This window comes from Eumetopias jubatus, unplaced genomic scaffold (genome assembly GCF_037043125.1).
Source record: "Eumetopias jubatus isolate StellerSeaLion01/CBP00866 unplaced genomic scaffold, mEumJub1_p1.0 scaffold_13, whole genome shotgun sequence".
Lineage (NCBI taxonomy): Eukaryota > Metazoa > Chordata > Mammalia > Carnivora > Otariidae > Eumetopias > Eumetopias jubatus.
In genome coordinates this window covers 57,167,477-57,193,813 of record NW_028274819.1, presented here as the reverse complement: position 1 = coordinate 57,193,813, position 26,337 = coordinate 57,167,477, and the positions used below count along the sequence as shown (strand labels likewise).

Sequence of the window (26,337 nt, the reverse complement as noted above, 5' to 3'; positions counted from 1 at the left end):
CTTGCCTTCACCTTCAGAACCCCACATCAAGGTCTGGTTCTTTAATTATTCAACTGGGGATAAGGATATGGTATAGTTAATTCAAATTTTTTTATTGTGTATATTAAGATCAATTCTGCTCAATGCATTTGTAGAAAATGTGACAATACATACTCAACGTTTTGAGGTCATGACTTTACTTCAAACTAACACACTTTCTCCTGCTCAGATTAGTTTTCTACCACCACTTTTATCAGTTACTCAGGCCTAGAATGACATTCAATTTTTACCCACCTTCTTTGCCTTTTATATATGCAATGATTCACCAAGTCAACAAGTCATTTTTCCTATGAAACATTCTTATCTCTCCATTCCACTGCCACTCTGGAAAATTCTTTGTTGTTGTGCGCATTGTAGGGTATTTTAGCAACATTCCTGTCTACTCACTAGAAGCCAATATTATTCTTTATCCTCTTAAGTACAAGTTTTTATCATGTTGCTTTTCAGCCCTGCTTCCTAATCACTTATTGTCTTCAATTTCCACTCCTCTGCCCAGCTTTCCAGGCCTAAGCGATCTGACCTGTCTGCCTGATTTATGTGTAGCTTATTATGCTCAAGTGGTTTCCTCACAGTCTCATGAACACACGAAGCTCATCACTCTCTGCCTTTGTTCACTTCCTAGAAATGCTTATCTCCCTTTCCCTCCACCTGGCAGAGGAAAAGAGACTGTTTCACTTCATCACGACTAAAGAAAAGAAACTCACATTTTTCTACTGAGTTGTATAATATCCCTAAAGCCTTATCGCTGTGTCACTGCAAGTTGATGATAATGCAGTGACACCATAAGGCAGACCACAGGCATACATACAGGATGGGAAATGGCTGCAGTAGAGTGAGGCAAAGGGAAAGGAAATAAAATCAGCAAGGTAAAGGGTCTGTCCGGATCATGCCGGGTCTTATAAGTCACAATAAGGACTTTGGCTTTTACTCTGAATGAGGGGATGCTCTGGAGGGTTGTGAGGATAAACTGCAGGGGAGCAAGAAAGGAAACGTGGAGAGGCCACTGCAAAAATCCAGGCAAGAGAAGAGGGTGGTTTAAATCAGGATAATACCTGTGGAAGTGGTCAGAAGTAGTTGAATTCTCCTATTTTGCAGACAGAGCCAACATGATTGGTTGGCAGATCTTATATAAGGTCTGAGAGGCAGGGGAGTCAAGGAGAACTTCACAGTTGTTGGCCTCAGCAAGTAACAGAATGAGGTTGTCATCTCAGTGTTGATAAAAGTACAGGTGGCATTAAAACAGACAGCTAGGGGCTGCCGTGAGAAACAAGAGTGAGGGCTCAGTGCTAGAAGATTCGGCTGGAGAGGCCAGCAGGGGCCAGACAGGGTGGGGTCCTATAAACCATAAGACATCACGACTATATCTTTAAGGACAATGGGAGGATAATCAAAGACTTTTTTAAGTGTGGCAGTGATAGGACTGGGGTTCTATTTCATAAAGAGCACTCTGGCTACCGTGTAATAAATAAAGGGGAACAAGACCTGGGTAGGAGGCTACTACAATGGTCTAGGCCAGAATGGTAACAGTTTTGATTAGGATTCCAGTAGTGGAGAGGAATATATGTGAATAGATTTGCACCATAATTGATGGGTGGAACTGAAAGGACTTTGTGACAGATTGGTTGTAAAGGTGGTGAAGAGGGAGGGGCAAAGGTGGCCATCTGGGGTCTTGATTGAGTAAGTAGGTAGATGGTGGTGTCTATGAAATGAGACTGGGAACATTAGAGGTGGAACAAGGATATATGTTATTTATGTATATAACACATATAAAATATATGTGTTATATACATAACACAAATATAAAATATATGTGTTATATACAATTTTATTACATATAAAGTTAGAAGAGCAATTTGGGATAAAAATATTAAGGAATTATAAAAATTGAGATGGGGGCGCCTGGGTGGCTCAGTCGCTTCAGCGTCTGCCTTCAGCTCAAGTTGTGATCCCAGTGTCCTGGGTTCAAGCCCCACATCGTGCCCCCTGCTCAGCGGGGAGTCTGCTTCTCCCTCTCCCTCTGCCTACCGCTCTTTCTACTTGTGCGCTCTTCTCTCTCTCTGTCAAATAAATAAATAAAATCTTTAAAAAAATAATTGAAATCGGTACTAAAGCCATAGATATGAATGAGATGGCCTAGAGAAATCATAGAGAAGACAGCTATTTCAGAGCCTTGAGAATATCAACAAAGGATGGAGAAAATGAAGAGCAGCCAAAAAGCACTAGTCAGAAAGATTTGAGGAAAACCAAGTGCCTCACCAAAAAAGCTCAGAGAAAGTGTTAATTAAGAAGGAAGATATTATCAGTAGTCAAATGCAGCTGACAGATTAGGCAAAATGGACATGAAAAACATGTCTAATGGGTGTAATTGTAAGAGTTCATTGGTAGGTAGATTTGGTAATATGGTAAACACAAGTTTAAATGAAGTAGTGGGAGATGAAGGAAGGCTGGTATGAGTTCAGGAGTGAAAAAGTGGGAAAATGGAGCTGATGAGAATTTGGCACAGAGAAAGGAGAGCTCAGTAACAGGAGGACAGGGTGAAGCATAGCAAAACTTCCTGAGAAGGTGAGACAGACAGGCTCTCCATCCTACAGGTGAGGATGCAGGAGGAAGATCCATCCTAAGATGGCAGGTGGGACAACTGTCCCATTATAACAGGAAGGATGAAGGAAAACGAAAAAAAACCTGGATGGATACAGTTTATCCATTTGAAAAATTTTCAATGAACTCACACTGTGCCAGCTATAGTGCTAGCAGCAGAGATAGGAGGGTGAGCAAACACAGACAATGAAGCCTAGAGTCCAATGGAGTACACAGGCATTGCTCACATAATCATATTAACAAATATATAATTTATAAATTAAGTACCCAGAAGGAAAGAAGACTATTCCAGAAAAGAGCCAGACAAAAACTAAGAGTCAGGGAAGACTTGTGAAAGATAGTGACACCCCAGCTGAGATCTCAAAGATGGGTAAAAGCTAAGGGAAGGAATGTTCCAATTAGAGAAAGCAGCATATGTAAAGGCCCCAGTGTCAGGAAGGAGTATGCTGCCTCAAGGATTGGAAGGAAGGCTGAGGGGAATTGTGCTGAGAGATAAAGCTGAAGCTGGATAGGAGGGGAAATTATGCAGGGCCTTCTACCCTCTAGACATGGTCTATCATGGTCTGACTTTTTTCCTAAGAGAAACAAGAAACCATGGAAGGACTTTATTTTTTTTTTTAAGATTTTATTTATTTATTTGAGAGAGAAAGAATGAGAGATGGAGAGCATGAGAGGGAAGAGGGTCAGAGGGAGAAGCAGACTCCCCGCCGAGCAGGGAGCCCGATGCAGGACTCGATCCCGGGACTCCCGGATCATGACCTGAGCCGAAGGCAGTCGCTTAACCAACTGAGCCACCCAGGCGCCCCCATGGAAGGACTTTAAACAAAGGTGTTAACTTGCTCAGAATTATATCTGATACCTTCCTTCTTAAATGAATACTTTCTCTTTGAACTTTCCTGATGATGACAGATTTGCATTTTGAAGAAATTAGGGCTGATTACAGCAGAAAATGGTTTGGAGAAGGAGAGATCAGCTTGCTGCAGTAATCTAGGGGAAAGATCATGGTTGCTTGCACTAAGGTGGTGGTTTTAGAAATGGTAAAAATAAGACTAATTTAGAAGGCTTTGAGGAAGTAAAATCATAAAGATTTGGTTATGGGTTGGAAGTGAAGAGTAATGGAGAGGGAGAGATCATGGATAACTCTTAATGCTTGCTTTGCCGAACCAGATAGGAGCTTGATCAAATGGCAGAACAACTTGAACACAGAAATGTAATAGAACTGCTGAGCACTACTGAGAGCCTAGAAGTGGTTATTCATCATGAGTTTATAAGGATGCTATTGTGTGACTTTCTCTAGACATCTGCTTGGATGCAGCAAACAGAGAGAAAATGGACAGCAGGGTTATAAAGATGACAAAAAGCCACAGGGGGGCCACGATAAGGTGTTACTAAATAACGGGCCGTAACATCTAAACTGGAAAAAACGGGCCAGGGTCTAAAGGTCACCAAGAGGAGCAATGAACAAGTGTCTGAACGAACAAGCAGAAGAAGAGGAAGTAGTCATCAGAGAGCAAGACGTTCAAATCAGATTTTGGATGTGAACTGAAATGATTACATGAACCATAAGAGTAAGTGAAAACAATGAAATCCAAGAGGTCATTGGTGACAAAGATCAAGAAAATGAGAGGCCAGGGTGTTGGATGAATCATCCACTTGGGTGTTAATTTAACCCATAATAGCAAGACTTTGAATAAAGAGAAAGAGTATTTCTCTTTCCTAAGTTCTCTGCTTTCTCTGTTTCTCGGTTGCCAAAATATATGGGTAAGGGCATTACAACAGAGAGACTGGTAGGGGAAAGAGTGGTATAGTTGAAGAGTATATGTCTCAAAGGAGAAGGGTCTTGTATGTTTACTTTACCGACAGAATAGAGAAGTGAGAATCTAGAAAAAAAAATGAGGAGCAAGAACACACTAACCTCACCTCATAAATCTGAATACCTAGCATTTAAAAAAAATGAATAATTACCAGTGGAAAGGCTATAGGAAAAGTGGGGTCCTCAGGGAAAATTCAGGTTCAGTTGGGGCAAGAGGTAGGCTGAACTCTGATAAGAGCCTGAAGATACAGGAGAGTTTGCTGATTATACAGATGCACTTTCAGAGGACCCAGCTGAAGGACTGGAGGGCTGGGTCAGGGTCAAGGAAGCAGAGGGCATTTTAAGGATGATGGAGATGATAATACAAGATTTTTTTTTTTAATGTACGTTCAAATGTCAACTTATTTTTTTTTATTTAAAACTTTTTATTGACAATAAAACATTTTGAAGTGTTTTGGTGGAAAGTTGAGGTACTCTCATTTGATAGTGTCTGTTTTCTCTGTAAAATCAGAAATGAGGCAATTTATCAAGCATGAAAGGGAAAACTGGGAATGGGGAAAAAGGAGAGAAGGTTTGATATAGTCACACAGCAGGAGAATAGGTATCTAGGATGTATCACTCCAACTGCGATGGATGACTCTGAATATACACTGCTACCACTCTTTCTGTGTGACTGTTTTTCCAGTAGGTAAGTGGATTAGAGATAAGAATGATGAGATAGGGCATTTAGGATATTGACAAGAGAGAGGCTATGAGTAAGAAGCTACTACGATAGAAGAGTAATGACAGTGGCCTACCAGGGGCAGGATGATGGGGCTAGTCTATGAGGGGGTACAATATCCATAGAGACTTTTTAAATGATCATAAAATAGATCAAAAATTGGTCCATGTTTTATCATCACTGTGAGCCAACAAATCTAAACAGTGTCAATGATAAAACATTTCTCCCAGAAAAAAATCTTTTGTAGGTCTAATTTCTAAACAATTTCTGCAGTGACTGTTTAATTTCAATATATATGTAAGCTCCAAATCAGGATTTTTTTTCATTATTCACACTCTAATAAAAATTTTATCTATATGGAAGTTAGTTCAGAGAGCTCCCAGTTATACAGTCAGCCCAACAAAGTGGATTAAGCTTACACTTCCATTTCTACTATATTTTGAATGGTCTGGAATACTCTGGGCATAATCGGTGTCTCCAAACTGTTCCATGCTACATATTCCTGTGTTTAAATAGTAGATTCAAAATAAACAATGATAGCAACATATAATTTCTTTTCTGAGTTTTTTTCTGGTGTAGAGTTTTAGATAAGGTTATTCGGATACAAAAATACTGCAGTTGGCCTTAAACAAGGTACAGTGACATACAAACTTTTAAAATTGTTCTTTGAAGATGAGCACACCAAAACTGTGTTCAATATGAGTAAATGCATATACATTTTTCAAAGAAAATTTTCTGCTTTTCTTTTTTTGCCATTATTATTTGTTTTATTTCATGATCATTCCTGAACATAATTTTATCATATAGAGAAAACAGTATTAAAAATGATCCACTGAGCACCTGACTCTTGATTTCGGCTCAGGTCATGATCTCAGGGTTGTGAGATCCAGGCCCACATCAGGCTCTGTGCTCAGCAGGGAGTCTGCTTCTGCTTCTCTCTCTTTCTCCCCCTCTCGCTCTGCCCCTCCCCCTGCTCATGCTCTCTCTCTCCCAAATAAATAAATAGTGATCCACTCCAAGTATCAAAAACAGTAGGTACGTGCCACTGAGAAATGATTTTAAATTGATACCAGGAAACACAGTGGATATTAGCTGCTTTAGACCCAGAGATAATGGGAGGTGTGACAAGAAACAGTCTCCCATTAAGAAGGTTCTAGGGTAAGTGATACTTCTAGGAGAAAGCCACTTAATCTACTTACATCAAGCAGTTGTATATTCAGTGGTATATCTTAGTTGTATACACAATAATATAGTAAAGGGGTTGAAAGCTTGTGTGTATTATAATCATTGAAGAAGGGTTTCAGAAAGCACAGAGGAAAGATCTAGGAGGGAAGTAAGGACAGTGGTAACAGATGAGAGGAGAAGCAGCAAACAAAAACTAACAATGTAGAAATAATTCATGGGCAGAGAGTGACAAAAGTCCTTACAGGAGAATAATAAGAAGAGTGATTTTTCCCCCCTCTTGCTTTGGGGGGAAGAAAAGGGAGAGAGAGTGTATAATAGGAGATCATATATGCCAGTCAAAAGAGATTACATTTGATATGACAGGTAATAAGATGCCATCACAAATTTTTAAAGGAGAAATCATGTAATGCAAAGATTTACATCAGATTATTTTCTTTGCTAATATTAAATATAGTTCTTTATAACTGTACTAAAAAGAGAATGGAATTTCAGGGAAATAGAATTCCAAATAATTTCAGTAAGAAGGTTAAAAATAATCCCCATTTTTTTTACTTGGTAAGCTGCAGGGTTGTGGAAATTGTTAAAGAACTCAATATCAATTTCCTTGCAGAAACCCAGTTTTTCCACACCCTTTTGGGAACTGTTGAAAAATAGTCTACAGGCAAATTTCAGTGAACAGGACAAAATTAAAGGATGGAAACCATGTCTTTTTTAATAGTCAGTTTTGTAAAATAAAAATTCTGCCAAGTAAATCAAAATCACATTCCACAACATTAACAGCCATCTTCTATTTGCCTGGGTTTAATAGCACCTGTTTCCCACAAAATCTGCAAATGTTAAAAGACCCCCACAAAATCCTTCAATTAAACATGCAAGGTGCATAAACCTACCGTATTTGGTAATGCCAGAAGATTTTTCCATCTGGAACAGGAATTTGGAAAAAAGACCATTCACCATCTAAAATTTCTAAAGACAACTTCCCGAAGTGTGCATATAATATAGGTTTGTTTAAATATATCAGTGCACCTAATGGCATATTCTCTGTAAACCACTTCTTTATCAGTGCTAGGAACATAATAGGTGCTCAATGTTGTGTATCAAAATAATGTATTCAATTATAGTACCTATTTCGGGGTGGGGGAAGGAGAATGAGAAAAATAGAAGGGGGACATGAGGCTTTGAAGTTATGAAAGTCAGAGTTATAAAAGTCTGGCTTTGAAGTCAGAGAGGCATGGGCTCAGATTCCAAAAGCTTTGTTATTTACTTATAGTGTGAACTTAGGCGTAATGCTCTAGAACCTGTTTCCAAATCTCTACAATGGGTTTAATAATACCAATCTTTCAGGACTGCTGTAAGAATTGAATTAAACAAAAAATCTAAGAGCAAGCACAGTTACTAGGATACAGAAGGCATTCAATTATTATTACTACTATGCCTTATTTCCCGGCCTCACTTCTCCCACACCTATCTCTAAGTACTACAATGGGAGATACCATATTTTATTCATTTTGCTGCCTCCTGAAATCACAAAGTATTCTTATGCACCTGGTACTTTCTATCCTATATTTTAGTTGTTTACACAAAGCTCTTATTTTCTCTATTACACTATAAATCCCTTGAGAACATAAGTGTTAAACTCAGAGTCTTATCCACAGTAGGTATCCAACAAATACCTGCAAATAAATGAATAAAGAATAAATTTAAAAAATAAATGTTGAAAACAAATATCTAATGATACATAGCCCTGTGAATTAAAAAAACAATAAAGATTTTAAGACTGAGAAATATTTTCATCATTCTTTCTTAACCTTAATATACCTAGACAGCCAATTCCTATTTTTAGAAAGTGCTTTGAACTCTGCTCAAAAGAAAAATTTTTTGTTGGGAAGGAAATTTCAAGTTACAGAATGGTGTTTACTGTGGATTAATAGGAAGCAGTGCCCTCCAGCACTACAGTAAAGGAGCCAGTGAGCATGGCCAACACAACAGCAACACTGGATTGTGTTCTACTGGATATAGAGGATGCATGAGGTATCCCATTTAACATACATTATCCATACAATATGACTGTCCTATAGGTGCCCACGGTCACAGTCTTTCTTAACACTCAACTACAACCACCAATCCCACTCTACTCCACCTCACCCCTGCCCTGAGTTTGGATTAGTTATGTCCTCACAGAACCCTGTACACTAACACAGTACCTTTTACATTGTATTGTAATTGCTTGTTTATTCCTTTGAATCTTTCATAAGAATGAAAAATGTGAGGCTAAGTCTTAATACTGTACCCAGTTTCTAGAGCACAGCATCTGGAATATATTTACTTGTGGAATGGACGGAGGAGAGAATGTATAGATGGATGGTAGAGCTACAATTCCAACTCATGCCTGTTTGACCCCTAATCCTATGCTTTCAATTCTACACCATTCTCCGCCTCTAGTAATAAACCCATTTTGTGAATCTGTGTTATTTTGTAAACTTCATTTATTCAAGATTTCTATAAAAATTCATGGGATTTCCTTCTTCATCTCACAAATCAAATGTTCATGAAGCAAATTATTACCAAATTCATCAACTGCCTGGATAAGCTGGCACCTTGAAAACCACCCAAATCTAGCTTTTATATGACAACATTTTGGGTTTGTAGCTAAGTTGAAAAGGCAGAGATTGTTAACACCAATAACTATAGACCTCATTAAAATCCAAAATGTAACTTCTAAAGTCCTAGCAACAACATTACGTATATTTATTACTTTGGGGATTTATACATAAAGAAGAGTGGATACCAAATATGGAAATGAACCCATAAGTTTTTGAAATATCCACTTAATTTCACTAAACTGATTTTTCAATAATTGGGTACATAAATTTGTTAACTAAAGTTTTAAAGGTTCATTTTAGATCATTTATCATAAAGCCTAAAAACTTCTATGTGCTTTCTAGATGTCAAAGCTCAAAATTACATATATAAGTTAACTAAAGTGAGTTTTCTAAAATAAATATGCTGTCTAGGAATTCCATATATTTAGAATATATTTGAGAAAGACACATTTCAATTCTGAAATTGCAAAAGGAATCACTTCAACTCATTTTACCCAATTTCAGAGCACAGAAAGATAATTTAGTGGCCCTTAAAAGTCATTCTGTTAGGGCGCCTGGGTGGCTCAGTTGTTAAGCATCTGCCTTCGGCTCAGGTCATGATCCCAGGGTCCTGGGATCGAGTCCCACATCGGGCTCCCTGCTCGGCGGGAAGCCTGCTTCTCCCTCTCCCACTCCCCCTGCTTGTGGTTCCTGCTCTCTCTCTCTCTGTCAAATTAATAAATAAAATCTTTAAAAAAAAATAAAAAATAAAAAAATAAAAAAAGTCATTCTGTTAAAGTATGGATTTCACAGGAGGAGGAAACTCCAAGGCTCACTGATCTGACAGCAAACAATGCTAACATCTAGGCTGTCATAATCAATCTGCTTTAATTATCAACAAGTTTTATCCATTTCTGACCAGTCATTTAGAGCTGACCTCTGACAAGTACTTACAAGTCATCGAAATCTCATTTTATTTTATAGCCTCATATTTGTTATTGGGCTAATCTTTACCTGTTCTACATCACACAACAGCTTAAATATTTGAATGGCCCAGCAATAAATTTCCATGGTCCCCCTGGGTCAGTCAGATGTTAGCTGTTAAGTAAAGCTAAAAGGATCTATGCTTCATAAATTTCCTTCAGGGTCCACATTTGCTCTTACAGGCTAGGCTTTCAAGCCCAAACATCTTTATAGCTATGTGCAGTGATTTATTAACTCCTCCTTGTTTTTATCCAAAAAGATCAATCACATATGTATCAATAAGCTGGTGTGCCGGTGACTGCTTTTTATTGTACATATAACCACCTGCCTTTAATACAAACTTGAGTCTAAAGCTTTTGTAAGCGCTTGCCGGATTTAACTACCTTCACCTGTTTCTAATTTGGTATAAAACATATGGTTTAGCTCTGCTATTTAGTTCTAAGTCAGCCTTTCCTCTTATGGACCCAACAATATAAAACAAATCCAGAGCACAAAAAGCTAAATTTGGAGGATGTTAGACACAGACAGACACAGACACAGACAGACACACACACACACACACACACACACACACACACGCATAATTACTTCTGAAGAGCACTTTTGACAAATAACAGGAATAAATTATTTCACAGTTTTCTTTGCAAACAATTAGATATGTCTATATTACTCTCGAGGGTTCTAAGAATTATGCCCAAACTGCAGAAGTCTCAGGACCTCAAGAAAGGTAACAGCCATATCTAGCTGCCTGTGAGGTCAGGGAAGAGAGTTCCCATCTTTACATTCAGGAATCTACATCCAGCCAGGTGAAAGCAAGATTTTCTTTTCCCTTCCCTTATCCTTCTCTAAATTAGACCAAAAGTTTAAGAGGCGGGATGCCAGCAGAGAGAGAACCACCACCTACCCCAGCATGGTAAAGTCAATACTAAAATTAAGAGTGTCTGGGTGATAGGGGCAGGGAGGAGTAAATCCTCAGGAAAAAATGACTAATAGAAATGTCTAGGAAAGGCAGAGAAGTCAACACAGCCTCCCACAGCTCTACCAGACTTCTTTCCTGCTCACATTAACTCTTCCAGTCATGGTGGGACCTGACAACACTGGCCACAGCTGGCATTTAATCTCCCAAATTCCTCTCATCCTTTGAGGTCCAATGCAAAACCTCTATCTATTCTAGGTTTTCCCGAATCCCCAATCAGAACTGATGGTGCTTCCATAAGATATATTAGTATTTATGCATCATTTGGGGGCTTTGTTTTACAATCACATATTTACATGCCTCTCTCGTACAATAATCTAACAGGCATTGAATAAATGTTCACTGAATTGTATTAAATTGGTTCACAAATAAAAAGATTTTGTATAAATGAAGTACATGGAGATTAATGTTATTTTTATTAAAATAATATTTATACATGGTTTAAAAAGTCAAATTTCTCTACAAACCTGACAGTAAAAACATCAGTTTGCATGCTTATTAGCTAATACCTTAACTCTACCTCAATTCCTAGATCCCAGAGCCAATTATTCTCAACATTTTAAGCTGCTTTTTCCCCTTGCTTATTTACCTTACGTATATCTAATTAATATCCTGTATTCCTGTTTCTTAATTCTATGGCTTAAAAAATAATCTGTTGACAACCTGCTGGGGAAGATGAGGATATAGCTCTCTTACACGTCGCTTCCCCATCTTGTCCCCAAACACCCACATTTCCCCTTCCTCCCATTCTCTCAACAGGGTCAGCACTACAACTTTTGGTTAAATCAATATGTAACATTATACCATCAAAAGCACCTAATTTGGTATATATACACAATGGAATATTATGCAGCCATCAAAAGGAATGAGATCTTGCCATTTGCAACGACGTGGATGGAACTGGAGGCTGTTATGCTTAGTGAAATAAGTCAATCAGAGAAAGACATGTATCATATGACCTCACTGATAGGAGGAATTCTTAATCTCAGGAACAAACTGAGGGTTGCTGGAGTGGTCGGGGGTGGGAGGGATGGGGTGGCTGGGTGATAGACATTGGGGCGGGTATGTGCTATGGTGAGCGCTGTGAATTGTGCAAGACTGTTGAATCACAGATCTGTACTTCTGAAACAAATAACGCAACGTATTTTAAGAAAAAAGAAAAAGAAGATAGCAGGAGAGGAAGAATGAAGGGGAGTAAGTCAGAGGGGGAGACGAACCAGGAGAGATGATGGACTCTGAAAAACAAACTGAGGGTTCTAGAGGGGAGGAGGGTAGGGGGATGGGTTAGCCTGGTGATGGGTATTAAAGAGGGCACATTCTGCATGGAGCACTGGGTGTTATGAACAAACAATGAATCATGGAACACTACACCAAAACAAATGATGTAATATATGGTGATTAACATAATAAAAAAAACTCTAATTAGAAAAGAAAAAAAAAAGCACCTAATTATTATTTTGAGCTAAGCTACATAATGTACAATATTTACATCTTCCTTCTTTTAAACTTGGTTCTTCCTGGAGTTAGTAACTATCGAGTTTGTTCATTTGCTAAATTTATCGATGTATACCTCTCACTAATTCAGTTCCTGACTCCCTGAAAGCCACGAGAATGCCTTCTTCATATAGTTAAATACATCAGATACTCTATCCGTTTCAACTCTTTCTCCGAATCCTTAGTCCTCCTGCTCACTAGGCCAGTTGAAAAGCTGACCTACAAATTCCCTTCATCATCATCCTGAGATCCCTTCTTTTCCTTGAATGATGTTTTCCTTTTACTTGCTTTATTCCCTTGTATTAATAGAGCACATCTTCCTGGAGCTCCCTAGGAAAGGTGCAGAGGTAGGTTTTTTAAAGGACTTTCATGTCTGAAAAGTCTTTTTTCTAGCCTTACATTTGATTGATGGTCTGACAGATATATAAATCTAGGTCATAGGAATGACTCTCCCATCACGGTCTGTCGAGGGCATGTCCCACTGCTTTGTAGTTTTCAGTGTCGCCTTTGAGCAGTCAGATACTATAACTCCTATTCCTTTGTATGTATTTATCCCCCCTTGCAAGCTTTTGGGATCTTCACTTTACCTCCAGCATTTTAAAATATCACAGTGCTGGGCACTCAGTGGGCTCTTGCAATCTGAAATCAAGGCTTTCAATTATCGGAATTTTTCTCACAGTATTTCCTGGATGATTTCCCACACTCTGTTTTCTCCGTTCCTTTTCTGTACACACCTCTCTAGCCTCCTTGCCCTCAGAAGAAATAGATTTCTCAGTCTCTTGTGGAGGCTGGAGAATGTGAAAGTCCTTATAGGAGGAAAGAGTGCTCATTTTCCTGATGGTTGAATAATGACTTACACTCCAACAACCATCTTGGTACGATGAGGGCCACACCCTAGGGATGGCAGAGCAGAGAGCTTCATGGAGCCTGGATTTTCTGAAGCTTTTATGGAACTGCCATTCTAGCCGTGGATTACTGATCCCTGGATTTTTATGTGCAATAATAAAATTTTATATGTTTAAGTCATTGTTAATTTGAGGTTTCCATTACATGCAGACAAACCCCAAACTGATACTCTTTTCCCAGATTGAAGCTTGGAGAGCGACCTGACCAAGATTAGAGTGAGGAGGAGAGCTAACTCAGGTCTTACACCAAGGTTGATACATACATACCTTACTTCACTGTGCTTTTGCTTTATTGTGCTTCCCAGATACCACCATTTTTTGCCCCCAAATTGAAGGTTTGTGGCAATGCTGTGTTAAGCAAGTCTGTTGGTACCATTTTTCCAACAGCATTTGCTCACTTTGTGTCTCTGTGTCACATTTTGGTAATTCTTACAATATTTCAAACCTTTTCATATTACTGTATTTGTTATGGTGATGTGTGATCAGTGATTACAAATTGCTGAAAGCTCAGATGATGGTTAGCATTTTTAGCAATAAAGTTTTTAAATTAATACATTGGTTTTATTTAAGACATAATGCTCCTGCACAATTAATAGACTACAGTAGTGTAAACATAACTTTTATATGTACTGGGAAGCCAAAAAATTCATTTCACTTGCTTTATTACGGTATTTACTTTGTTGCGGTGGCCTGGAACCAAACTGACAATATCTCAGATATGCCTAAACTTTCAACTGCAATTGGTTTTCTTTACGTTATTACATTCTAGAACCAGATACACATGTATGTCATAATTTAAGAACTGTATACAATTACTATCCCAAGAAAAAATAATATAATTTAGGGGTCAGAGTTCTGATCACTCTCCCACCAGAGATAAGAATAAAATTTGTTTTATAAATTTTACTTAGCCAAATGATGGAGCCAGACATGTTTTTAAAATCATGCAAAATATGGTTATGGAGGTTTTCACCAAATTTGGATATAATGTTGGAAGTGGTCTAAATTTAAAATGTAGACTTTAAATAAATAAAAGTAAAATGTAGACCTTAGTGTAGACATATAGGAAGTTATCCTACAGAACACTGAAGACATGTACCAACATATTAAGATGCTCTTTATAAAAACAAACAAAAAAACCCCCCAAAACATAGTGATTTCAAGTATAAGTCCCAAGCTGAATGTCACAGTTGCTTACACACAGTAAAAGCCCAGTAAATATTTATTAAATGAATACAAATTAGTTCTTGATTCATTTGCCAAAAAATATTTCCCAGCTGTTCCTCAACTTACAGTAACCATTCCCACATCTTTGTTCCTGATGTTTATACAATTCATCTGTCACCTTTTCTTTCTTTTTATTTTTAAAGATTTTATTTATTTATTTATTTAAGAGACAGAGAGAGAGAGAGAGAAGTCAACTCCACACTGAGCAGAGAGCCGGAAGTGGGGCTTGATCTCATGACCCTGAGATCATGGCCTGAGCTGAAATCAAGAGTCCAATGCTTAACTGACTCAGCCACCCAGGCGCCCTTATTTTTAAAGATTTTTTAAAAAGATTTATTTATTTATTTCAGAGAGAGTGAGAGAGAGAGAGAGAGAGAGTTGGGGGGGGAGGTGGAGAGGATGAGGGTAAGCAGACTCCCTGCAGAGAGGAGCCCAATGCAGGGCTCCAGACACTGAGACCATGACCTGAGCCAAAATCAAGAGTTGGATGCTTAACCAACTGAGCCACCCAGGAGCTCCGAGATTTTTTAAAATTAGAGAATAACAAGCAAATAACTATATATCCACTACCTAGGCCTGACAATTGATATTATTTTTGCATTTTTTAGTTAAAATAAATAAAACATTGCAAATAAAGTGAGCCTCCTTTGTCCCCCACACCAACTACTTCCCCATCTTTGACAACAGTTAGGATGCTTTCAACTTCAAGTGACAGAAAACTCAAATCAACTGATTTAAATAAGAAGAATGGAGACAGACTAGTTCCAAAATTGGCTAACTCAGGAACTTGATGGCTTTATCCAGGACTCAGGTTTTCCCATCTTTGGGATGGTTTAGACCCATTCATGGTCATAAAATGGTTGCAACACATTCAGGTCTCATTTCTGGAGACAACATATAGTAGATGATGATGGACTTTTCTCCCGTGCCATTTGTCATACATCACATATATATTATATATACATTTTTCATTAAAGTACAACATATAGGTAAGTTCAAAACCACTGAATTTTCACAGAATTAATGCTCCCATGAAACCAGTTCTGAGATCAAGAAATAGATTATTATTAACATCCTAGCCATGTCTGTCATAGTGCATAAAACCACTCCCAGAAACACCCCTTAAAACTAGCCAGAACTGTGACATATTTTATGTCAAAACCAATCACTGGTGAGAGGAATGGGAATACCATGGTTGGTAAAAAGCCAGTTGTGGTTTAGTCTCTGGGGCCCACCTTCCATATAGTAAATGAAGAGAAAGGGTAACGAAATTGAGCTTCACTAATAAAAAGGAAGCCAAGAATGGTTGTGGGTAGACAAGCAACTGCATCTGCCATAGCATCTCCCACAAGTCACTAAGCTTTATAAATTTGGTGAACATCTGTGTATATCACTTTTTATACTTTTTAAAATTCAAATGTTTACATAAGTAATAATGAGCCATGCATATCATTCTGCAACTTAACTTTTCCCCCTCAATATTGTTTTTTGAGAACTATTTTTGCCAATATGTGTGTGTGTGTGTATAATGCGTTCCTTTGAAGTCCTAATTAGTATTCCATCTTACATATATTCCAAATTTGATTTCTCCACTCCATTACTGATGAGATGTAAGCTGTTTAATTTTTTCTATTTATTCGTTAGTACAAATGATAAATTTATTATATTATCTTTATATGCCCTCCTGTGAGCAAGTTTCTCTAGTATGTATGTACAGTCTCTAAGTATGTCCCCATTTTACTAGACTCTGCCAAAATGTTGCTGCTGTTAATCCTAAAGAAAAATGTGTAGCCTTGGAAGTAAATTTTTTTTTTCAGTTTTATAACTTTATTTGACAATCAGCGATTAGTTCTCATCCACATTAACTGTCTGTAGATTTTTGAAAGTGGTGACAGGTACATAGGTAACCAGTGTGTAGAGCTTGTTTGGTGAATCTTCATCCTTGTTACGTTTTCTGGACAACCGCACATGGATACGGTATGGAACATTCCTTATTCCTTTAGCCCAGACAGCTTTGTTGAGCCTGGTGTCAATGCACACATCTGGAGTTCCCATCTCCTTCATGGCAAATTTCCAGATCTCTTTGAGTGCCCGAGGGGCACGCTTCTTGAAACCCACTCCATGGATGCGCTTGTGAATGTCGATGGTGTATTCTCTGGTCACTACTTCGCTGATGGCAGAACGGCCCTTCTTCTCGTCACCCTTCTTCGCGGGAGCCATTCTGCCGGGCCCTGGTTGGAAAGCGGAAGTAAATTTCTTGACCTATCGGTGACTCAGTCTACACATCAATATAAGGGAGATAATAACAGTATTAATCTCATACTGCTTTTGTGATGGCTGTGACAACTGCTGTAAGATATATATAACAGCAGTACCTGAAACACAGCAAAAGCTACTATAATTTTCTGAGTGATTACTATTCTCTTGTTCTTATTTATCTTTATATTCCTAGAATAAAGTATAGGGCCTATTCATATCTGTTGTGGGTTTTTACTGTGTTCACTTGGCTAAGCTGGAACTATTTCCCAGAATACCATTGCCCATATGGATCCAGGCTAGAGTTGAACAAAAGATAAATTTGCATGAGGTTTGGAAGACAGAAGTGAAGCAGCGGCCATTATACCCTGAAGTTCACAGTGGTTAGACACAGAAAGAGGCAGACATAAGGCTGCCTACAGAGTCCATCTGGTCTTTGTGCTCCTGTTCTGCATCTAGCTTTTGTTCCCAACGGCTGGCCTTACTGACAAATCGTGACTCCAAGCCCACTACCAGATGCAGTGGCAACAGTCTTCCATAGATGTCTCCACCTGCTCCCCTTTGGGGTTCCGCTGAGCAGCTGGACAGATCTTGCTTCCCACTTCCTGGACTGAGTTGCCCACCTGCACTGGACTTCTGAAGGGCCGGTCAGTGACTTTTCTCTAATCCTCCAACTCCCCCTTTCGGGCTCTTATTCAGCTTCTCTCACAATTGTGTAATATCTTATTCCTATAAATAATTACCTTTATGCCAAACACTCAGTGATTCTGCTTTCCTGACTGAAATCTGACTGATGCAACATCCTTTCACTATTTTTCAACTGAGCTGTTTCTTTTTAACTATTGAACCAAAATGTTCTTTATATAATCTAGATTGATTCCTTCCTTTCTTCTTCTGTTTGCTATTTTTGTGCTAAAGTTTTCACTAATTTATACTCTGGTTTCTCTTCAGATCGCATAAATCTTTCACCTTTTACTCACTAATTTATAAATGGAAACTTCTTATTGAATACTGACAGCAATAAGGGGTTCTCCCATGATTTTCTGGACAAAGGCCCCAAATGTGCCCCCCAAAATTTGAGTATCCTATAATTTTTTTTAACAAGCTTTAGTTCACTTTATTTTTCTTGTATAAAACTAGGTGGTGGCCACAGCTGGAGCCTGGGTCCTCTGCACAGAGACTCTGGTGTGGGTCTTCACAAGACAGTCGTGAATTCCTGATACGGAGACTTGGTGAACACCGTCTCCTTCCAGAGGTCAGGGGTGAGATAGCTGTAAGTCTTGGAGATGGCATCAAAAGTAGCCTTAGCGAAGTTCCCCAGCATGGCAGTGCAGCCTCTGGCTGAAGTGTAGCAGTCGTCGATACCGGCCATCATCAGTAGCTTCTTGGGCACAGGGGCTGAAACAATGCCAGTGCCTCTGGGGGCGGGGATGAGATGCACCAGCACAGAGCCACAGCGGCCAGTCACCTTGCATGGGACAGTGTGAGGCTTGCCTATCTTGTTTCCCCAGTAGCCTCGCCTCACGGGGACGATGGAAAGGTTGGCTAGGATGATGGCCCCACGGATGGCAGTGGCGACCTCCTTGGAGCACTTGACACCCAGGCCGACGTGTCCGTTGTAATCTCCGATGGCAACAAACGCCTTGAACCTGGTCCGCTGGCCAGCACGGGTCTGCTTTTGCACAGGCATGATCTTCAGAACCTCATCCTTGAGGGATGCTCCCAGAAAGAAATCAATGATCTCAGATTCCTTGATAGGCAGAGAGAAAAGATAGATCTCCTCTAGGAACTTGATCTTCATGTCCTTGACCAGGCGGCCCAGCTTCATGACGGGGATCCACTCGTCCTCGGCCTTGCCTCCACGAGCTCCGCGGCCTTGACCCCTGCCCCAACCACTGCCGCAACTGCGGCCCCGGATGCCGCTGCCGAAGCCTCCGTGGAAGCCGCCGCGGCCTCCCATTCCAGGGCCCCCCGGGCCTCCAGGGCCCTCTCGCAGCACCGGCGTCATCCGCCATTTCGTGTTCTCTCGGAGAAGTATCCTATTCATTTTTAGACAAACTAATTTTTTTTAAAGATTTTATTTATTTATTTGACACAGAGAGAAAGAGCACAAGTAGGCAGAGCAGCAGGCAGAGGCGGAGGGAGAAGCAGGCTTCCTGCTGAGCAGGGAGCCCGATGCAGGACTGGATCCCAGGACCCTGGGATCATGACCTGAGCCGAAGGCAGATGCTTAACTAACTGAGCCACCCAGGCGCCCTGGAAACAAAAACTTACTCAGTGTTCCCATTTCTTTTCGAATCAATATTGTTACATTTCTTTAAAAAAAGAAAAATCCATCCTAACTTTTAAAAGTTGTTCAAAGTACATTATATGATTTTTCAATCTTTATTGTATCTGCCTTTTTCTTGTTGTCATAAGTCTTCTCTGTATTTTTTTTCTTAACCATTTAAAAAATATTTCTTCCTTGCCATTCCCTCTAATCTCTACTCCTAGAATTCCTATTATACGTTGATACCTCAATCATCCTCTATGTCCTGTAAGTTCTGTTTCATATATTTCTCTCTTAAGTGTGTCCTCTCTCCTTAAGTGTGTCCAGTCTAGTATTTATCTTAAGAGGTTTTTTGTTTTGTTTTGTTTTTTAAGAAAGAGACTTTTCCTTTCCAATACGACCTTCTAAAAAATCTTTTTTTGAGCCACAATTGCCTATTTCTGTTTCATAAGCCCCCATTCTTGTTTTATGGATGCTATTTCCTCCTTTATCTTTTGAGAATTCTGAATATATTTAAAAGCCTTTTTTTTTTTTCAAATTATTATTTCTATTTCCAAAGGTGTGCATTCTATTTTTTGGCTTCTTTCCCACCTGAGTCCTTGAATTTCCCCTCTGGATTTTCTATTCCCAGGATGTTTTATAAAAGATTAGAGTGGAAAAAGAGTCAATTGAAGAAGCCATAAACAATTTAACCTTCAGTGAGTATACTACTCCTGGACGGATAGTAGATTGGGCAGTCTTTATGTGTATTTATGGTGAATCTTATTTTTAGTATCTTCTAGGAGTTAAAATGTTTGGAACACAATAGAGAAAAGAGGATATTTTACTCAAAAGATATCTGGTGAACATAATGATTCTAGGAATCCTTGTGTTTTTAAGTATTATCTGATATTGCTCTATGTCTATACATGTGTACACTCAGGCACACCCATGTGTGAAACTCGTAACAATAAATCATGGTATTTCTAATTCAATATTATAACCTTTTATTTCACTGGCTAGGTTTGAGCAGATAAACACTATTTAACATCCCTCTGAATTAAACTTGTCAAACAAATAGGTCCTCATGCTAGCATATTTTTGCTGGGAATAAGCACTGGGTCATTTAAGCATGTTATTTTCACTTGAAAAGCCAAAAAACTAAAATAGATATCCTGAGCAAAGTAACTTTTAAGTTGGTCCCAAAACTATAAAGTACTTTCTAGTCAATAATCAGTCCTTTACTTTTAACAACAAAATGGCTGTTGAGACTGTTCCCAAACCACCTCTACCGGCCATATCTTTCTTTGCTCAGACTGAATGGTCTTTCTTGCTCTCCCAAGGGGATGCCTAATTAATCCTACAATGTGTTCACAAGACAAGGGCATACCAGATAAAGAAAGAAGTGATACTGAATAAACGGCATGAAATAAGGTAGTTTTTGTTATTTCTTGAATTAAATAATAAGTTTAGATAATATGCTCACTTTCTTAGTCTGTATCTGTTCTGTAAAACCATCTAGCATAAAGTCTATTCATATGGCAGATAGTACTATTTGTGGGATTGATTTTAAACTAATCATTTATTTTATTTATTATTTTTTAAAATATTTTATTTATTTGAGAGAATGAGAGAGAGAGAGAGAGCACATGAGAGGGGGGAGGGTCAGAGGGAGAAGCAGACTCCCTGCTGAGCAGGGAGCCCCATGTAGGACTCGATCTGGGAACTCCAGGATCATGACCTGAGCTGAAGGCAGTTGCTTAACCAACTGAGCCACCCAGGCACCCACTAATCATTTATTTTAAAGAAAAAAAAAAGATAGTTTTAATTGCTGATGTTGCTCATACTGTATTCCAAAGACTTAGAACAATGTCTGCCATACATTACACACTTACTAAACATATGATGAATAAATAGGTGAGTAGGTTCATTTGTGCACCTATAATTCTGATACTATATGGCTTGATTTTGAATTTGCACTTAATAGTACAAAACTGAGTTAAGTGCTTATTCCAAATTGCATACTAAAAAGACAGGTAGGCTTCCCCCAAAATGATACAAAAACGGGAAGGGGAGCTTCTCACAATTTAATGTGACTAACCCGTATCTTCTTAGAATGGAATACTACTACCTATCATTTCCCCTGAAAATCTGAGGGAAAATAACAGGCTATTTACCAAATTGCTTTTCAACCAGCTTATGAATCTCCTATTTTGTGATTTAAGCAGAGACCACAATTAATACAGAAACCAGAAAATAATAAAATAAATTCTGTCTCTCGTGCAGAACAATATTTAGCAAATTCAGTATTAGGAGGCTGCTTCTAAAAAAGTTTTTCCTCTAGTAAGTAATTTTTTTAAAGCTGGAATGACAAAATTATGCTACTGCACACTCAAAAACAAATATTTCCTGTATGGAATATCTTACAACATAAGTTGTCTCAATAAATTCATGCGTCATCTACACATTTAAAAGAGTTTTAGTACAGGTGTCAATCAAACTCCAAGAGACCTGCCACTTCTCATTAGCTTACCAACCTTATATTTATACAAATTAAAATAATAAAATGCTTCAGTTGCTTATTGGTGTGTTTAATTAACTCAGAGCAATAAATTTCTATAACTTACTACAGTTAACACTTCTAGGATTTCATCACTAGACTCTCCACACCATGAACCTGGGAGCCATCATTTACATTAATGAGAGTTACTAACAAGCAGCATGGGAAAAATTAATTCGTTTGTAAGTCTTTTAAAAAGGTTTCCAATAATATAAATGAGTAGCACTCAAAATTCTAGGCATTATTAACATCAATATTTGCTCTAAAGGAAATAGGGAGAACTACTGCTATAAATTTAAAACCAATCAAGAACTGGTATATAGAAATGATATGAATTATGAGAAAAAGTAACCACCCACATCAACCCTGTGTTAGTAATGAGAAAGAAGCTGTATATGAAGAAACATGTATTCCAGGCTTAAAGGAAGTAGTTGTAAAAGAAAAGAATGTTTTATAGTAATAGAGATTCTGAAAGGAACAGTACAAAAGGATAGATGCACTTTAAGAAAATTAAATGCCAGCTATATAATTGTGAATAATTTTAATACAGAATAGAGGTAACCAAGAGATAATCTAATTATCTATCATAATGGGATACAATAAACATTTGTAGACCACATCCATATAAAAGCTACTCAGGAATCTAGTATATAAACCGGGAGTGAGGTTGTTGGGAAAGGTTTGTAAAGGTTTGTATTATCAAATTATCCTCTGAAATAGATTAACTGAAATTTTCACAAAGGATGAGAGCTCCTTTTCCTAGAAATGTTCACCAAATTAGGTACTAAAACATTCTATTTTTCCCAGGTTGTATCTCTTCTGGTATAAATTTGTATTTGCCCGACCTGAGTATCTTTTCTTACGTTATTAGACATTTAGGGCTTGTTCTTCTGTAACAGCTTCTTTACATACTAGGTCCATATTCCTGTTGGGATGATTGTTCCTTTTCTTATTGATGATATAAAGGTTTTACTTATATATTCTAGATACTGACCCTTGGTTAATTTATGTGCTAGAAAATATTTTCCGATATGTAGCTTGCCTTTTCATTTTTGTGTATGTTTTCTTTTGTTTTAAACAAGTTTTTTTCTAATGACAAATTTATGGATTTCTCATAATATGGTCTGTGTTTCTGTGATTCATTTAAGAGATCCTTTCCAAATTGAAAACTAAGGACTTTCCAAGTTTTTCATTTCTACTGGAAAAAAGTAAGATCAAAAAGTTCAGGTAGATGGGAAAGAAATCAATGCTGTGACTACTGTGTGCATTTATTCAGGGTACAAATATTTACTGAATGACCATATGCAATGGTAATTTTATATAAATTCTTTTACTCCTCACATTTCTCTAAAGTCATTATCTTCATTTTCAGATGAGTACACTGAGGATGGTGAGGTGAAATAAACTGATTCAAGGTGTGTTTAATGCCAAAGTTCTTTCAAAAGACTGAAATGGGAAGTTCATGATTTCTCCTTTCCTAACTTTAGAATACACAGTTTTTATTATTTAAATACCAATATGGTTTTTATCCCTGTTAATACATACAAAAGTGAATGTATGTTTAAGTCAAATTAGTCATATATTTATCATAACCAATCTGTGATCCAAAATACTTTATAAAGTTATATTACTATGCCTTGAATAAATGTATATTGATATTAACCACTTATAGCTAATCAACTTTGAGAGTCATTTTTATTTTTACATAGACTACAGACTGAAATATAAATTTTTCCTTCTTTTATCTATGCCTGAAGAAAACTGCTGAGCAACTTCAAGTGAAGTCACTTTACAAAGCTAGGTGAGACACTGGAAGCTTTGGTCAATGGACAGGTGTAATACCTCTTTTGTGTCAGTGTATGTGTTGGTCTGCTGCATCTAGCCTTAGCTGGAACATCTCTTAATCTTCTACACGCAGAAGCTCTGATGTTTAGGGGCCATCTCCTCATGCATGCCTATGCTGGCCACCCCCGACTCAACCCCATTCTGATCTCCAACATGGCCCTTATCATGCTATGCATGACTGTCTGCCCACTTACTGTCCATTCCTGATGCCACTTCAGCAATGAATGATTTTACCTAATGCTGGCATCTTGAACAGTAACTGATAACGGACTAGTCCTCAATACATGGTTTGACTGCTGTGATGTAACCTTTTTATAATTTAACTCTCCTGTGAATTAACTATGTATGAGTTAACTCTCCTATCAATTTTTCATTTCAAGGAATTAGAGAAGAAAAACACTATGAAAACCAGTCGATCATTTAATCTGATTCAGCAGTAATGTTTGGTGATCTTATTAGTTATAAATTATTACGGGGAGGGGTATAAAAATATGGCAGCAAATAGAACTCTCTGGTTAAAAGAATGACATAAAATTGTTTTATAATGATACTATTATCCTGGACATAAATGTTATCCTTAGAAAATTGTCTAAAGAGGGGCACCTGGGTGGCTCAGTTGGTTAAGTCTCTGACTCTTGGTTTCGGCTCAGGTCATGATCTCAGGATCTTGGGGTGGAGCCCCGCATCAGGATCCCTGCTCAGCAGGGAGTCTGCTTCCCCACCCCTCTCTTTCCCTCTGCCCCTCCCCCTGCTTGTGCTCAATATCTCTTTCTCTCTCTCTCTCTCAAATAAACAAAGCTTAAAAAATGAGAGAAAATTGTCTAAAGAACTATTATCATATGATGTTTTGGGAAGTTAAAATAAGTTCACATGTACCTAAAAATAATTTTTTTATTCTTTCCATGCATTTGTTTCTTCAGAAAAACAGAGTCCATAAATCACCTACTCCAAACTTTCTGGCTTGATACAGTTATCCCCATATCTCTCATTATTTGCCTACCAAAAAATCAAACATATAAGAACTAAAGAAAAGAACAGTGCTACCTTCAATGTAACACCAACAAAATAAAGTCTCATTTATTAGAGTAAATGATTAATTCATATCAGAACCCAAAGCATCTATACTGTCATATGATACATATTGGCAGACTCCAAAAAGCCAATTCATGGACTACCTGGAGAGCTCCCTGGTGCTCTCTTGAGAAACACTGATTTCACATATTCTAATAATGTAACGTTCTTTACCCCATGACACCATGACATAGTCCACTATTAACTAAATATTTTATCCTCCTCCACCAACCCTGCCAAACATTACACTGAACCTCTATTCTGATTTGAGTACACTGCAAACAAGAAAAGCACTAAGTTCAAGTTGGGGTCACATGTCAGAGTCATCTGGTTTTCTTTTTTATCCCGCTGTCCCATTACATTACTGTATTTTAATTTAGTTAGTTGCAGAAAGCTGAGATGACAATAATACTAGAGAAGACTTCCTCATCCAGATAATAACATCAGCACTGTAAAAGCACACTTCATTAAAAACAACACACACAACAATATGCTTCCAAGTGTCAGCAATGAAATAGCTGCACAATTACTTTGGACTCATTTCCCACATTTCCCTTCTCTCAATGGAATGCCTAATCTTCACAAGGTGTTCATTTCCTGTCTCACCCAGCAACCACCTTCTGCATTTTTATTTTGTTGATCGCTCCTGCTTAAATTTCCATGGGGATTCCTCATTTTAAAACATGCTTTTTGCTCTCACTCCTGAACACAACCCCATCAGCACTGCTGCCTGTGCCTGGGATTACAACAGGCACTGGAGTTAATAGCTTGCCATGGTCCTACGGGACCGTATGAAATAATGATCGTCCTGGCCAGAGCATCTAGAGTTAAAACTATGGGCCTACGGTGTGGAGTGTCAGATTACCTAATAGCATTTCCAAAAACTGAACATCTCTTTTGCTCTCCTAATTCAATTCAAGAAATATTTATTGAGTGTCTACACAATACAAGGCTCTCTGCAAGGCAATGGAGTTAAGTTTGATGCCAAGTAAGATGCAGTTTCTACACTGAAAATATTTTGGATAAGAAGAGGACAGACAACTCTAGCACATGACTTGTATCACTGGATTGTTGTTAAATGAAAAAGAGTATACATAAACTTAACTTCATTCTGAGACAGTACTTAGAGAGAACTGCTCATAGGATTAAGGAAGGCTATGAGAATACACCAAACTATAGGAAATCAAGAGTTTATGAGAAAAGTTTTAGATAAAAAGAGAAGGGTTTTATGTACAACAATTCCAGGCATTCCAGATAAGCAGAATAGCATAAAGAATATCAAGGTGAAAAATAATGTAATATATCTGGAAACCAACAGTTAGACTGAAGCATTGGTTATGAACTCAGAGGGAACTGGGATAAGACCAAAAAAGTAAGTAGCAGGCCAGGCTGGGAAACAGTTTGTTTGAACATGCTGTATTTTCCTTCAGCACTCACTAAACTGATAGCTTCTAGGATACAGACACTTGCTTGACTCATTAGTAGATAACAGGCACTAACCTCCCTGCATAGTTGAAGTCAAAGAGCCAAGTCTTCAGACCTGGAAGTTTTTTCCCCAGCACTATGGGAAACCTCACTAGTCCTTTGCATTGATATCACTGACTGAAAAAATGATGTACTTCGTGGCATTACTATAAAAGAAAACCTAGTGCTATGCCACTGGGATTTTTGATTTTCCTTAACCTTTCCTTATGTCCACCTTTCCTCTTAGCATCTACATTTAATAAAAAAAATTACATGGCTGCCTGGAATTCCAGTTCCAAAGCTCAATGTATACATAAAAGGAGCTGCAGATTTTACTGGGAGCATCTTCCATGTGCCAAGCACTGTGCT

The 26,337-nt window shown here is 38.1% G+C and overlaps 1 protein-coding gene and 2 pseudogenes across 2 annotated transcripts in view; all 3 read right to left on the bottom strand.

Moving 5' to 3' along the window:
- The window catches only part of UVRAG (UV radiation resistance associated), a 327,746-nt gene that overhangs the window by 89,113 nt on the left and 212,296 nt on the right, over nt 1–26,337 (bottom strand). The window lies entirely within an intron of this gene.
- On the bottom strand, nt 16,335–16,749 carry LOC114218670 (large ribosomal subunit protein eL31 pseudogene; annotated as a pseudogene).
- Nucleotides 17,872–18,795, bottom strand: LOC114218669 (small ribosomal subunit protein uS5 pseudogene; annotated as a pseudogene).